Consider the following 16,596-nt stretch of genomic DNA (forward strand, 5'->3'; position numbering starts at 1 on the left):
TTGTGTCCACCCCTGTGACCTGACCATTGAACTGATCCCCTGGTATGATGAAAGCTTTGTTTATATTAGGCCAATATCTACAGACAGCAGTGGAGTCCAATGCAAATAGATAATGAGGAGATTGGAGGAATAGAAGACTTTCCAAATAACAAAACAAAATCCTGAGTACCGGGCTCAAATGGAGATTAGTCAGATAGGTCATAAGCAAACAAAAAAAGAAGACCTCAGTATGAAAACTGTGTGCGGGGCTGCCTACTTTCCGAAATAGACAATCCAACAATCTTGCCTGTTTCCTGCAGCAATGGGCCAGGTGTGAAACTACTTCTCTCACTTTTTGTGCATAAAACGAAGTGCAACACCATAAAGGAGAGAATGTATGTTACCCCTATTGAGTCATCTCATCAAGATTACAAAGACACCAAAAAGAGACAGGGGTCTTGCAGAGAGATCAGGAAGGCAGTTCGATGCAGGAGGAGGCAATGATGCCAGGATCTTCAGCCTGGAATTAAGTTTGGGCATTCGGAACAGGTATAAAAGATGTTTTTCAAACAAAACGTTTGAACGAACTAGTTAATTTCAAGCAGCCTAAACGCTTAATTCTCCTAATGCTTAAATGCTCTAAGGTTTATTTGATGTCAATTGAGTTCAAAATAAATTTTTTTTTTTACTAAATTAGGATTTTAATGACAGAAAAAGGGATTACTGTACTCTAAATGCATGGTTATTGACAAAAAAACAACTTTGATATACCGTTATTAATTTACGGATTGATTTACAACATCCGTCCATTCACATTTTCCTACAACTGTCATGTTTTGAAGGAGTCAGCACCTCAAAAGTGAGCTAAAGTGACCACGTCTTCCCAGTTTGGTTCCGACTTGTAACAGAGCTTTCCACGTCTGATTACCCTCATGGAAATTATTTTTCCCTCACAGCTTTGGAGTATGTGGGGAGACTGTCAGTCATTGTCCAGACAAATGACACAGGACCATCATTTTCCACTTTCAAGAAGCGTGGGGATCCCTGGCCGTGCTCACCGGGAGGACAGGAAGGAAAAACAGGATGAGGGGCAATTCCCTGAACAAAGCGAAGGCTCCCAGGTTGTAACTGGGGATCCCCTCGCTGGTCTGACTCTTGGTGTTCAGTGTTGGAGAACCAGAGAGTTGAGACGTTCCCATGTCATATTTCCTATTGTCTTTTACACTTGGGTCAGGGATTCTCTTTCCGTCCCATGTTGGCAGCGATACCACTGCTGGCAGCAGTGGCGATACCACTGCTGCCAGATACCACTGCTGCCAGAGACAGCTGTCCTTTAACTGGAGAAGTCAGGTTCAAGCCCTGGTTTTGGCAAACAACCACCCTGCTGCAGAGTCCTTGAGGATGACACTCAATCCTCTGTTGCTGACTCTGCACATTGACATCCCTGTGAGGAGGGGCTAGAACAAAGAAAACTTTTTGTCCCATTTGTTATTTTCTTGGGACTTACACCTGGTTACGGAACGGCTTAGTAACAGTGGTAGAAAGTTACTGTACAGTACATTGTGTTTCCCTTTTATGCTGCTTTAGTTGTAATACAAAATAATCAAGAGTCGCATATTGCACTTTTAACTACATTTATCTGATATTTTGCTCTTTACATTACAGATTCACATTTTCTATACAATACAAATGATAGGTTTATAAAATATGATGAATTCGTATAGATTGAACTACCAACAGAATGTAAAGTAGTTCAAATAAGCTTCACCATGACTTAAACATGCTTCTTTTATTCAAATGCTTCAATAATAATATATATATATATATATATTAATACAACACTCTGAAAGGGGTCTTTTGCATTCTAAGTATTATTTTTGATAAATTCATTTGGTTGCTAATATTTCTGTACTCTTACTTAAGTATGATTTTGAATGCTGGACTTTTACTAGTAATGGAGTATTGCTACTTTTACTTGAGTAAAGAGCCCTTCACCACTGCATATTCAGTGATGAGAAGCTTGTTGCACTTGCCTTATTGAAACGGTCTACTGTAGTCCGTCTCACTTATGTGACTAGCAGAAAGTTTAATCGGTCAGATAACTTGCATGTGTAACAAGACCCAGGATGGCTTTATTTAGCCTGTGGAGGTGACATCAGTCACAGGGATGTGAAAGGTATTTCAGTCCTTCATGCCAACAGCCTCATACTTTTGATGTCGTCAGGGTTTTTTTTTTCAACTGGCTGCAGGTAGCTCGACATATCTGAGTTATGGTGAGATGAGCAGCAACAATTGGACTGATGACGTTTGCTTCAAGCTCCACATTTCTTTACCTCATGCTCCAATATTTAGTCAGTGACTCCATACTTACCGTCATAAGGTCAGTTCCTATTATAACTCAGAAAAAAACCCTCTCACGCTCAGTTGCTAAGTGTCAAGCAAAATTATGACTGCCTTGGTTTATGCCAAGAAACCGTCTTTGCCAGACCGTCTAAATAACAGAATAGCAGCACCTGGCATATCATTGTTACACGCATGTGCCAAACACACTTTTCTCTCATTAGCTGTTGAGGGATCGTAGTACATTTTGTTTATTGAAATAATGAGTTGGGATGTATTATTTCCTCTTACAGAGGAAATGTGGACACTTATTAAACACCTCATACTCAGGACATTTGTACAACAACAAAAAGAAGCCGGAAAAAGCAATAAAGAGGGGAACCTCGAGAAGAATGGGGAGAGTAAATGTGCCCGTTTTTAAGGAAGTTTAATCTGGAGACAACACCCTCCATTTGTCAAAGGCTGTATCGAAGGTCACGATGCAGACTTGATGAGGTGACAAAGTAATCAGGTACTTCTCATGCTCAGCTCAAGCAGCGAGGCTCTTTGTTCCATGAGGGTCAGCCATAGCAAACTTTCTTCAACCGGGCAGAGCCAAGACACAGATGACTGAGGAAGACAAATGTGCTTGTTAAAAAAAAAAAAGATTTATTGATTTATTTCAAATTAATGCCAATATCCACATTCAAATTCAGTGTCTGCTGCGCTGACTTAAGAGCAGTCATGGGAAAATCCGAGCTTTATACAAATAATTAGCACTGAGGATTAAATCGGATACATTTTGAGCAGACATCCATTTCCAGTTCAAAATAAATACTTCAGTGATTGTTTGTCCAATTGGTCCGTGACCACAATTTGTCGGGACAAATCTTATGACTGAGATACTTCCTTTCAAAATAGTGTTTAAGGAACCACTGAAATACGAAAATCAGCCCTTATTTTCAAATTAAAGGGCAAGCCAGTCTACAGTCCGCATTACAGAAATTCTTGATCAATTTGTAGCTTTCAAGTTATTTTATATCATCGCGACCACAAATCTTTCGGTTGTTTAAAGTGCTCTAAGCTTAGCATAATGATTGAACATTGTATGTACTGGAAGTGTTCCACATTTTTATATTGTGGGATATCTCCAGTAGCAGCCTTTCACTGGTTTCCCTCAGTGAATTTAACAGTAGGAAAGAGGATGACCGTTAACTTTGTGTATGTACTGACATCAGCCACTGACCAAGGCTGTCAAATAGACATCAAAACATGCACTTAGGCAAACTGCACACTCCCTTTTCCCACATCCCATCCCAGAGCCCTTTATGTTGTCCACACAATGGAAATCCAAACACACAAGAAAGATTTTTCCATGCAAATGTGAAATCCATACAGGAAAAAGAAAAATATGCAGTATGAGATTCACCATGCGCCCAAAGAAAACAACACTCTGTAAAGTGCTTGCGCCGCTAGCCCGACAACCTCCTGCCTTTCAATTATGCTGCCAGCAGTATATCAACTTGACAAATACTGAAGGATGTGACCTTTTGCTCTGAGCTGAACCCAACCTTACCTCGAAACCGTGGTCAGTCTGGGTTGATGGACAAAACTGTAATCCCTGAAAAAAAAAAGAAAAAGAGTTAGGTCATCTCAGCCACATTCAGTAGCTCCAATCAAATGAACAAACAACTTTTCTAACTTACTTAGTACTTAGTGAAAATCTGACGCAAACTCCGCTGTAGTGAATGAGATGTCGGGAAGGCCATCTGTAATTATATTCAATCACAGGGTGGGTCAGTGTTTGGATTAGCTCCACTTGTATCAGTTTGTAGATAATATGGACTTGTGTGGCATATCATTTTCCCCAATAAATCTGCTAAACCCAAACAATCAGCTGGTATTTTACAAAAGACTATATTATAGCTTCAGTGAAATGCAGTCACATATTTTTATTGCGTGTGTTCAACATCATTTACATTTGTTCTTCATGTTTTTCTTTTAACATTTTATGTAAACATTTGACAGTAGATAGCATCGACAGTCCCAGTGGGAAGGGGACAGGCTGTGGGAAAGTATATAAAAGTGGCACTGAAATGATGATCACTCTTCAGATGGGACTAATTGTTGCTGTCTGAACACCTCCCAGTCTTAGAGACACTGTCGTCTGCTCATGTGTGCTCCCGTCCCTTAGCTCCACAAGTCACAGAGTTGCTTGGCTTTGGAATAGAAGAAACCTGATGGGACACAGTCAGTAATGCAAATGTGTAAACTCGCAAGGAGATAGAGACAAATAAATAAAAAAGACACACATTTTTGACTTGATTTAAAAAAAACAACATGCAAAGTTATTATATTTGCATATGCATTTGTGTACATTCGCTCATGGACATTTGGATTTTTCAGCATAAAGATGCGGCAATACATATGTTTACCATACAAATCTTTAAGTCCTTGTGAACAGCACTGATTCAAGTGTTTTATAATTATGCAAATCTTGCTTTTGCCAGATGTATGGTCAGAACAAGCAGCAACCTACGAGTCTGAAAAATGAAGCCAACACGGAAGTGAGAAAACTGCAGTTCATCCAATGGCCACTTGAAGCTGTCTCCAAAAGCGAGTCAATCCCCATAGACCCTCATGTTAAAAGACCAACTTTACAGCAGAACATGTTTACAACCTGGTGCGAAAGACGGTTTTGGTCTCTTTAACAAATTTTTATGTTGACAAACAAACATAACAAATTTGTGGGGGATGGATTTTTATGTGACTCACTTAAAATTATACAAAGGCTTAAGAGTTATGCATAATTAAGGGCGTGGCCACTTTGAGTACATGGGTGCCAGCCCAGTCGCTAGCCGTCTGCTCGGTGTCACTTCGTCTATCACAAGTTATTGAAATTAACCTCTCGGCCGTGTTCGTAATGTTGGGGCTTTCTGGAGATTTTTTTCATGCATTCCAGTCACAAACAAATTCTGCGACGTTTTGTTTGTGGTGCGATCTGACCCAACTTAAAGCTGTAATCTAAAAATTGAAGCTAAACAACTCATAGCCAGGTGCACTTTTTATACCCGGATGCAGATATCACAGTGAACATTGTTATTGCAATCCATCCAATAGTAGTAGAAGCTTTTCACAGACGAAGCTAGGGGACAAGTCAGGGCATTACACAAAAAATAGTTGCTATTGTTCGTTTCTGCAAACCACGGATCAGAGCAAGTGAAGTAGTACAACTAGCTACCGTTATTGAAAGTCCACAAAGGGCAGGTGGAAGGGGTTAAAGAGACACAGGACTTTAACCCAGAAGCGACTTTGTTGGATCATAATGATTCATCCTCTAGAGACCATGCATTTCACAAAATTGCATGGCAATAATCCAAAAGTTGATGAGATATTTCCATAAAAATAAAACTGGTGGACCAACGGGCAGACCGTGCTGCCAAAGTGACTACAAATACAGTTGTATTTAAAAAAATAAAGCTACAGATAGTGTTTGTGCACCTCCTTTTAAGTCGATTGCTTTATATTTATTAGTGTCCAATAGTTTGCAGATGCTAAGTATCACTACAAAACAGGAAAGTATAATAAAAAAAAAAACAACCTTATAATTGATAATAAAGACGATAGTTTTGGCATGTGGCCAGACTTCCTTGCTTGAGAGCGCAGAGTGAAGCAAAGGGCACAATCCTCCTAGGAAGGATATACATGTCATCACATTTTAAGGCGCTGCATTTTCAAGGCCTGGCCCTTTTATGTTCGCAGAGGTGTTCAGAGGTCCCTCTTGTAAATTTGATTGGCACTGCCATAAAATTAAAAGGACCTATTGGCAGTGGCACCTGTGACAAATTGTAAATTAGCTGAGTTCTTCTCTTCAGACCTAACATGTAACACTTGTGAATGAGTCACAAAACTACACTATGGATCTGCCAAACACATTTACGTGTTCAGCCAGCTCGCCAAATACAACACATGGATCCACAAAAGTGCAAGTGAAGCGTGTGAAAGCCCTGAAGAAATTCTCTTCAGTTTTATTCTAAAAGATTAACGAACAACTGCTACTGAAATAATATATATATCTGTAGGATGCAATATGAATGTAGACCTTTTTATTTAAAAGAAAGTGAAACAAGTGAGAAAAGAGCAGATTAAACAGGACTAGTTAAAGCTCCTTCATTTGCATTTCACTCGTGTTTATTTCTCTTTTGCAAACAATGTAACATCTGACAGATTGGAATGAGGTTTTTAGTTGGTTCACAGCTACTTTTCAGTTCAACATGTGAATTTCAGTTGCAGGTATACAGTTATCAAACTTTACCTGTATTTTATAAATAATTTCTGCTCAGTAAGTGATCAACCTGAAAGGTAAAGTTAGGTAAAGATTAGGAATTCATGATAAATGCTACATGTATCTTTTAGAGGCGTGAGTCTTCACTGGCGTCACGATGCGATTACGATCCCGCGCAACGCTTCTCGATGCATCTCAATGTATCGCATCCTCAATTTTATATATTACTGCACATGTAAACTTCATCAGTTAATACAAGCAGTCAATTAATCCCAACTCCCTTTTTACTTAGAAAGTCTTCCAAAATTCTACATGCATTTCCCAGCCTGACATCGTTGGAACAGCTAATAAGCAGCTAATATTGGTAGCGAGAGCGACAAGTTAGCCGTTGCTCTGCCCTCAGTGAACACCAACTGAGAGGAGAGGAAATAGCGTGGCTTTAAAATAACAGCAAAATGCAGCAAAGACTCACACTGAACTGAAACCAAACTCCTGATTGTGTTCTGTCACTGCATCATTCTGTCATGCAGAATCGTCCACATAGCGATGCACCTTAGCAGCTAGACATTTCCACACCTCTACTATCAAATTTCCATAAGAATAAATACATATAAATTCGAAAGGGTACCGTTAAGAAAGGAGAAGAATCTACACCTTGGCAGAAATCAAATCTTGTGGGTAACATTTCTAATCCTTTATGCCACACACAGGGTAAGTACAGTATTTATATAACATACATGTCCCAGGATATATAGTGGATGAGAAATGGACTTATCCAGCGGAGGAAAAAAAAGCCACTTTCTCTACCGAAAAAAACTGTAGTGATTTAAGAACGTGGCCTAAGACTTGGCACCAATATGGTGGACAGTCACGGGGCTGAATGTGGGCAACACACAAGAAGTCACACAAATGTACACTTCACATGCAACACAGTTGGTGATTCACTTAAACGTCTGGATGAAATTGTATTCTCTTTGGCCTCAGTTACACATGGCATCATCTCTTTTTACAGCAGAGTACAGACAAACACACCAGTGAAGCTGAATGCAGGTTATCAATATAATACTCACAAATTACACCATGCAGGGAGAATCCAAGTAAACCACTCTCACTGCCAACTTCATTTGAGACAATGGAAACCTTTTGGTCTCCCCTCCATTTTGAGCAGTCAGAACACTGCTCCCTCCTTACATCAGCACCGCTCCCCTATTAAAACAATATATGAAAGGCTTTGCGCAAAGGCCATTAACGACGGGCGGAATTAATATTGAACCACGTTCATGTCTCAAAGGGTTATGTCGACTTCCCACACTGTGAGAGTCCGAGCACAAAGCAGGCCTCCATGACCACCAGCGTTGTCAGGACACAAACGTTAACATCAGCACCTACATGGTTCCTCTTAATTGCCTTTCATCAAACAATTACTGGCTCGCTTCTGCCAACCAGCTGGGAACGGTAGGGCTCGACAGAGATAACATATACTGGACATAAGCAATTTATCAGAGATGCTGTAGGACATCAATAGAGATATGAAGGGCGAGAGCCAGATAGGTCTCAAATTTTTATAAAAATGACAAATATTTGTAAGTTCCTGTTTGTCAATTGGGAAGATTTCTCCTTTCCATATCATTCAAACTGCATCCCACGGGCTTTTTGAACTGTTTTAACTGGAATAAGCAGATGTTTAGGTTTGTGATCATGGAGTAGGCATGTTTTGGTCCTATTTTTAGATAATCTATAGCCTAAACCATTATTAGATTAATTGGAAATAAATCAAAAATCATTCAGTTGATGTTTGAAAATGTTTGAAAATGTCTTTTGTGCGTGGTAAAAAAGCTGTTAAATTGAGTATTGAAACGCTCCTTTCTGACGTAGAGAATATTTAACTGACATGACTGATCAGCTGTTTCGGCTGTTGGCGTTGTCTTGGATATTCCCATAGTGAGCAAATGCATGTCTTTGTCTACAGACAACATAAAACATGACCAATACTAGCTGACATGAAAGAACAATTCAAACTTGCTGAATTGAAACCAATTCGTGGAGACCTCTCTGCATTTTTCTCTCATAGATTGGATGGATGGCCAAGCCGACTTTGTTTCACAACCTCTAATAATAATAACAGTACATTTTATTTAGGAAGTGCTTTTCAAGAAACTCAAAGACACTTCTCCTACTCTGGTTACTGGCAGATTATAGCCATAGCGCCAAGTTCTGACCAAAATACGCTGTGGCCGAGTTTGTGTGCTCCAAACCAGTTGATGGAAACGTTTCTAATTCACATTTCAAAAGGTTGCTTAACATTGACAATTGAATAGAAATGGGCCCCGCTTTGCAGTCCAGTCAAAAAGAAGAACAACCCTGAAAGGCTTTGTTGTTTTGGACTGTTTAATTTGGGATCTTTGTCATCCACCGTTTTACCCATAACACTATACATCAAGAGAAGAGCAGACACCAGAAGAGGTGTACCAACCAAATGGCTAACATCAGAGTCCAGTCCCACGAAAAGAGGCGAGTCAAACCTGTTCCCCCTACACCAGGGAACCAGACACACTCATGAAAAACAGACAGAAACATCCTCGTGTCAGACTTGCAACATAAAAAGGTCAAGCACTCAAGCTGCGGCCATGTTTGAAAATGTCCCACAGTAGCGTTCCAATAAACTGTGTCAGCAGTTGCACAATTTATAACAGTAAACATCAAGAAGACATAAATGAATAGAACATAATGGACAAAACCTATTAACACATCTAAAAAAAGCGAAGCAGAGTTTGTAAAACAGTTGGCTGGGAGATGAAGTAGGCTATACGTCATTTGTAATAAATGGGCTCAATCATGCACGTTTATCTTTTAACAATTTTTGAATGTTTTAGTAGTTCTGAATTACACTATAATCCACCAACATGTTTGGGTTACAGGTGAGATGATTTACAGCGTTGTGGGTTGTAGTAAGAACTTCTAACATTACAAAACTGAGTGTATTGAAATATTCTGGCAGCATACCAGAATGGCTTGAAAGATTCATGTTGTGTTTATGATGGAGTTAGCAGGCTTATGGCCCCGGGTTCAAAGAATCATTCTGAAACAAAGGAAGATGGAGAATGACCTGACCCGGCTCTGCAGTGTGAAATCACTCCCGGGTCACATGTGTTTTTGTTCATCCTCTTCACCTTGAGGTTTTAGAAGAAGGAGCAGATAGCACGCAATGGTGCAACAGACCTGCTAAAGGCCACCTCGCCGGTCCAGATGCAGTCTTTCATCTTTTTTTAGAAGCACAGTTGCGGTATAACGACGATTTCTAAATGGACAGAAAGCCTGTGTATGATCACAGCATGCTGCTGCTGGGGGACAGAACAGGCATACGGTTTATTATTCTGAATCTGGTGAATATTTCATGGAAATATTCTCTGCTAGTCATGGGGTGAAAACCTTTCACGCTATTATTGACAACTTCTTCACAGCGAGCCAAGTGACTCACAGTTAGGCCCATGTGTGCATGTTGCAAAATAATAATTGTCCACTTAATCACATTGGTGGAATGGTGAAATACTCTGGATATATAAAACTGATAGGGTCAGTAGTTGACAGTAGACAGTCCAGCGCCCCATCGAGATCAAATGAGTGCCATTATGCACTGAATCTACTCAAGTTTTTCGTGATAAGAGAAGCGCAGTGAGGCTCTCCAGAACAGCTCTGCTGTCCCGGCACAGATAAATGGCTTCCTCTTTTGAAAGGTCCCACTCCTCATTTGGATAAGCAGCATAATAAGCAAAACACTTTCAAAAACTATTCCCTCATTAATGTTTGAAGCAAGGCATTCTTGTTTGCACCCCAAAGTCAATTTGGACAAAGTCCATGCTCTGTTGAACCTTTTGAAGAGTTGAAGCCTCATTGTTCACTAGCAAAAGGGCATGGAAAGATGTCAGTCACTCCAATTATTTTGGTTTTGACATGAACATAAAACAGGAATTCTGTAAGTGAAAAAAAAATCTGGCTTAGTATCTTCCCAAAAATTTTATGTCTGAATTACAAAGCAGCTTCACAGCTGCACGATAACATTTTTTAAAGAAGACAATTCTTTTGAGTTTTCATTTACATAACTTGCAAGTCTCACAACAGACGGACCAAAACAGCAAGACATCATTTAGAGTGAAAACAGAACTTAATGACTATCAAAAGCAGATGTCAGAGGAATGTCTTGAGATGCTGAAAAGATGTCCAAATATAGAGAACTCTGCTCTTCACTCTTCTCATTGATGTGCAATTTAAAACATTTTATACAGGGAAATATTTATGAATCATTCAACCTTCCAGTGTTTAAAGACATGTTTAATACCCAAAGGCCTCTCATCACAAAACATTCTACATGTGTGTTATATTTGACTGTGGTCATTCAATGACACAAATATGCTGAAGCTTCATTCATTAACTCCACAAAAAGTGCTTTACACCATCATATTTATTCCAAACACCAACATTTTTTCAAATATTTAATTTAGTTAATTTAGTATCAGCTGATGTCATACTGAAAGCACCCAACACAAGGTCCCCTGCTGTTTTCAATTACACTCTAAGGTTAGCAGACAAACTGAAATACAATACAACATATGGCTATACTTAAATACCCCCCTGCAAAAGGGGTAATCTAACATTTTACCAAATTTCCAAATCATAATTTTGATCTCCTCTTGGTGGAGTTCAGCACACATTTTCCTCCTGTTTTGTACCAAGACACAGAAAAAAATCTTAAGAGAATTATAGATTTTGGTAAATTAGCTGCAATATGCTACAGTTTATTGAACATGTGAGTGCACAGACCTCACAGCCTGTAGAAAGCAAGTAAACAGGTTGTCCTTAAACTTCAGAATTAGATCAGTGGTAAACATGTGACCTGGTTTGGGTGGTTTCTCCGCTGCATGTTCTTCCCTCCTTTGAGGAGTGAGCCTGCAGGGTGGTGCTGGCTCGTTAGCGAGACGAGGTTCACCTGGGCTGCTGAGCTGCTCGTTCCTTTTCTCTCTCTTTGCATTTTGTTGTTGTTGTTAATATCAATGAAAACCTATTTTTTCATGTTAACTCACCAATACAAGAGCTGAATGACTTACATTTGGTTCATAATAAAGAGGGACTAAAGTTTTGTTAGTGTTATGAAGGGTGAATGCCATCCATTGCTTATCATATACGAATATTCTTATATTGGGTAAATAAAGCAAACACAACATTAGTGTTTGCTTTATGTCCTGTTGAAAGTTGTAATTTCTCAGATGTCAAATTTTATAAAATATTTTCAGTCAAAAAAATGTACATTTTCTTCCCGTTTCAATCTCCAGACTACTTTCTTTTCTTTTCAGCATACTGATGTTCTGATCAAGGTGAAATCTAGCGGTTCTCATATAAATCGATTTATTGTTATTCTCCAAGTCGTCATGGTCAGCCATTTTACTAGGCAGTGTTGTTAGGGTGAATGGTGTCAATAGTGACAAAAAAAACAAATAACATGTTCTAATGTATGATAAGCACATTGTGATTGTACTTTTCCATTGGCAAGAACTTCATCTCTTGTTTGAATTAATTTTCCTGGTGCTCCAGTTTTCTCCCACATCATACAGAAATACATATCAGGTGGACTGCAGAGTTTTTCTTTTTTGTATCTCCCGACAGAAATAAGTGGGTAACAAAAAAATGTTTAATATTATGCTTTTTGAAAGTGAAGTTGGTAGGGCAACAGGTGTCATTTTATTTCATTAAAATATTTATTAGTAATGTAAGTTGCTGCAATTTACTTCATATTACAAAAACGGACATTACAAAAGCACACACAAATGGTACTGAATGTACTGTAATTCATTGTGGAGTTGAGGTGGTTACAGTTAACATGCATTGTCTTTCCAAATGAACTTGAACTAAGACTGTATAGTTAAGTTTGTTGTGATTTCTATACCCCTCTTCTTCATTTTGCTTTTAATCTGCATTGACAGTGTTGCACCACCAAAATGCCAGGCATAACACAGTTTTGGAAAAGGCCTTAACAGTAACAAATGGAATTAATGGACACAATGGTCTAAAACTGAGCCCACCCCAGACTGTCAAAACTAAATGAAACTTGAGTGGAGAGAAAAGTTCACTGAGTGGTGTCAGGAATTAACTTTTGCTGGGTTGTCCACATTAAACTTTTATTCAATGCATGTATCATGACGCATTATAAGGAAGACCTGCCAATGTACTTTACCTGTGTGCGTGGTTTTCCCTTTCGCTTGTCTTTATACGGAAATGCCACCATAAATAAACTCTGGATTTGATTGCTATTAGACTCATCAAACCACTGGCAGCACTCCTGTGATGGGAACTCTAAAATGAAGCAAATACCAAAGAAAACACCAAAAGGTGTCTCTAAATTCAAGAAAAACAAGCCTTACCCCTGATTTCCTAATATATTCTGATGACAATGAATTGTGCAATAATTAGTTTCAGAGAAAATCTTTAAAGAATCCAACACAACGGGGGGGGGGATTAAAGTAAAGCGAAATTATGGTTCTGAGAATAAGAGACAATGTGGGAAATCTTGGTTCTTTTTAATTGAAATTGTCTCACATCTGTCAGGCTACAGTTACATTTTCTTCCCTATTTCACAGCCCATCAATCCTTGTGATACAGTTAGATGTCATGCGACTTAAGGAACATTGAGTATATCTTGTCATTACATGTGCTGTTAGTGGTCATTTAGGTATTGTCTTCCCTCTCCTGGATTCATTGTTGTTTTTCCTGAGTCGGTCGGGCCGAGGAGCCGTCACGCAGCTCCTGCTTGTTTTCTCAGCTGGCCAGCCGAGTGTCCACGGCCACTGTCATGTCCTCAGCCCGTGGTCTCTGCCTCGTTAGACAGGAAGATAAATGCGAGTGCTATGGGCAGCATCATTATTAATGAAAAGTGACATCATCGCGTGGTCTGCTTAACAGCAATCAGGCCTCTCTCTCTGCAACACACAATGCAATCCAGATGTCCATTTGATTAAAGGCTTAAAGAAGATTGGAGAGGGTGAGTAGGGGGGGGAGGCACAGTGCAGGTCAACCTCTAGATTCTGAAAAAGAGTTTTATAAATTTCTCTTAAAATAAAAACACATGGATGGAGACCCCACCCCGACCACCCTTTGCATACCCGTTTCTTCTCTGATGGTCGTCACCTGGTTTCAAGCAGCAGCACTTGATAATCTGCACGAAAATTCCTGTCTAATTGGACCTGCTACTTATTGTGAGACATTACATATTTCCCACTCCTAATAGTTGTGGGAAATTCACACACTGACGTTTTCACACTGCTGGAAGCTAATTGACCCTTCCTAAATCCCGCCCCCCTTAGTTACTGTTGTGAGGTCGAACAAGCTTGACGAAAAGAAATAGGGCAACGCTCGCTGTGTGGTTCCATTTAGCTGCCACTGCGTATTACATTTTTCTGGCCACCAGACAACAAGAACTCAGACTTTTCCTGTTGAGATGTTAGACATAGTATGTGTATATGTAAGAATAACACAAAAACCTACTCTGGGGCGGCACGTAACCTTACAGAGATAAAATAAACAAAGGAACGTTAGCCTGATCTTTTCTGGCCAACAATTATTCATGTCATCTTCAAGATAGGTTGTTAAGTAATCCTCTATCTCCACTTGTAGCAGGGTTGCATTTGCACTGGGACATTGCATTTGTTGATTTAGTGTTAGTATACCATAGCTATATCATAGCTAGCTAGTTGGCGAGCATTTTGCTAACATTAGCCAACTTGTGACTACATACAATGTAGCCTAATGCGTTTGAAATGTACTACACAATGCCTTCCACACAGTCAGGGTAATGAACGTCCTGCTTGCAGGTCCCTCTGCCACATCTTTTAACCGTCGTAAATATTTTGTTTTCTTTTCAACATAGACGAGCCTAGCATATAGTACAACAGGAAAGGGAAAGGTGGACGGAAAAGGGCGGGACAGTCGAAGTTTACTTACAGGGATTCCGTTTGTTGTGATCAATGTTTTTATCCTGCTAACAGCATGGCTCTATGGCATGCTGGTCAGTCCTGAAATATCTCAACAACTATTGGATGGATTGTCAACCCATTTTGTGTAACTAACTATGTTCCTCAGAGGAAGAAGCTTACTAACTTTGATGATCCTCGACTTTTTCTCTAGTGCTATCACGGGGTCAAAGTTCTCACTCATCCAGTGAAATATCTCCACATCTGGATGAATTACCATAAAACGTTGCATTCCCTGACTTTTCCTTCAGCGACGATATGAGGTGGACATTTATGGTTTTGAGAGAAATATCTCAACAAGTAAACCAAATGGATTGCCATATTCACCATCAGCAGGAAAAAAGGAACTGGAACTGTAAATTCTTATTATTTGAATTGATTGTTTCTTTCACACTAGCTTATACAATAGAAGCCGACTTCAGCCACTGTTTTACTAGAAAAATGATCAAACATGCACAGTCCTATCTATGAAAATTGCAATGGAGTTGAACAGTCAAAACCAATTCTGCACTGTCTCGAACTGCACTGGTAGGAGAGGAGAAATGGGACATGATTTCGATCAACTTAATTTTCTCTCAAAACAACATTTCAGCAGATTGTTCAGCAGGCCTTGAAAGCCTCACAGCGACAGATGCAGTCATTTGGCTGTGCCACCATTGACTCGCCTCCTGTCCAGCAAAGAAGGCTTTAGGTAAACTAAAAAAAACATGAAAACACACCTGTCAAAGGCCAGAATGAATTGAGTCTACCTCGTTTTTTCCCCTTCCCTCCCAAACCAGCATTTGACCTGTTCTGGCCACAAGAAGACGCGGGCGGTTTGGACTGACTGCAACCTGAACTGCCACATAAAATGACTCACCTGACGCTTACTGGGCGTGACCGCCCTCAGCTCACATTTTCCCCCACCAATTTTTTATGAGAGCAAAGCCAAGGTTTGAAACTGAAGCATAAACCCACCCAGTGCTCCTTGGCCCACTTGTTTTCTTTAGCGTAAATGTTGCTGATGCAGGATGGATAGAGGGATGAAAAATGAGAATCAGTGACTCACTTTGTTTGCTGTATTCCCATAATGGCAGGCATGATATTTATCACGTTACTATGGTTGCTCTGACGGTATCCCAAGTTCTGGGACATTCTGTTTCCCACCATGTTTCCATGTATGGGGTTCATTGGAAAGCCCAATTATCACCAAGAGATGTATTTCTGTTTTGTTTTGACTGTGCAGGTACCAGACAAACATACAGTGCCTTGGAGAAAACACGGGGAAACTCCCTTTTCTGTGTGTCAAGCTCTCCCATTCTCTGTGGGCCAAATGTTATGCAGGGGAAACCATCGCTCACTGTCCATGCCTCTGTCAGGATTGCAATGATGCTATCTGTTGGTGTAAGCTTGACGGATGCCACACATGCAGGCTGCGGGCCCTGTGAGGGTGGAGGGCCACGAGACACCTTGAGCCAGTTACACAGAGAAAGGACGTGCAGCAGGAGGTAAAAGATGACCTAAAGTGAAAACACTGAACAGGAGGCCTGTCCATCAATATGTTTGTGTGTTTATTTTGGTCTCTGCATACCGTCTGACTTATAAAACTTTTCAAATCCTCCCTTTATTTTTTAGGGAATACCTCTTACTATGAAATACATATACGGCTCCAGTCCAGTTTTTTATCTTGAAAAAGGGTAGTTATCGCACATCAAATATTATGTTTAGGCCAGTTACAGGATTGCATATTCAGTACAGGAAAAAGCAGAGAATGTTAGTTCTAAATCCTGAAAACAAATTTAGGATTCCTATATTTTTCAAACTACACGGATAGAAATTCTACTGTATATTCAAATTGTGTGAAGGTATGCTGATCACTGCAAGAAGGTGTCCCTTACCTTGCACGGCAATCCCGGGATCAGTTAACACACGGAAATCCATCTCGTCAGGCTTTAAGTAATGCATTTTGTGAGCGGACCGATGAGCATTCTGTGAGATCAGGCTGTCTTAACCAAG

This window comes from Anarrhichthys ocellatus, unplaced genomic scaffold (genome assembly GCF_004355925.1).
Source record: "Anarrhichthys ocellatus isolate YVR2014 unplaced genomic scaffold, GSC_Weel_1.0 scaffold32, whole genome shotgun sequence".
NCBI classification, from domain to species: Eukaryota; Metazoa; Chordata; class Actinopteri; order Perciformes; family Anarhichadidae; genus Anarrhichthys; species Anarrhichthys ocellatus.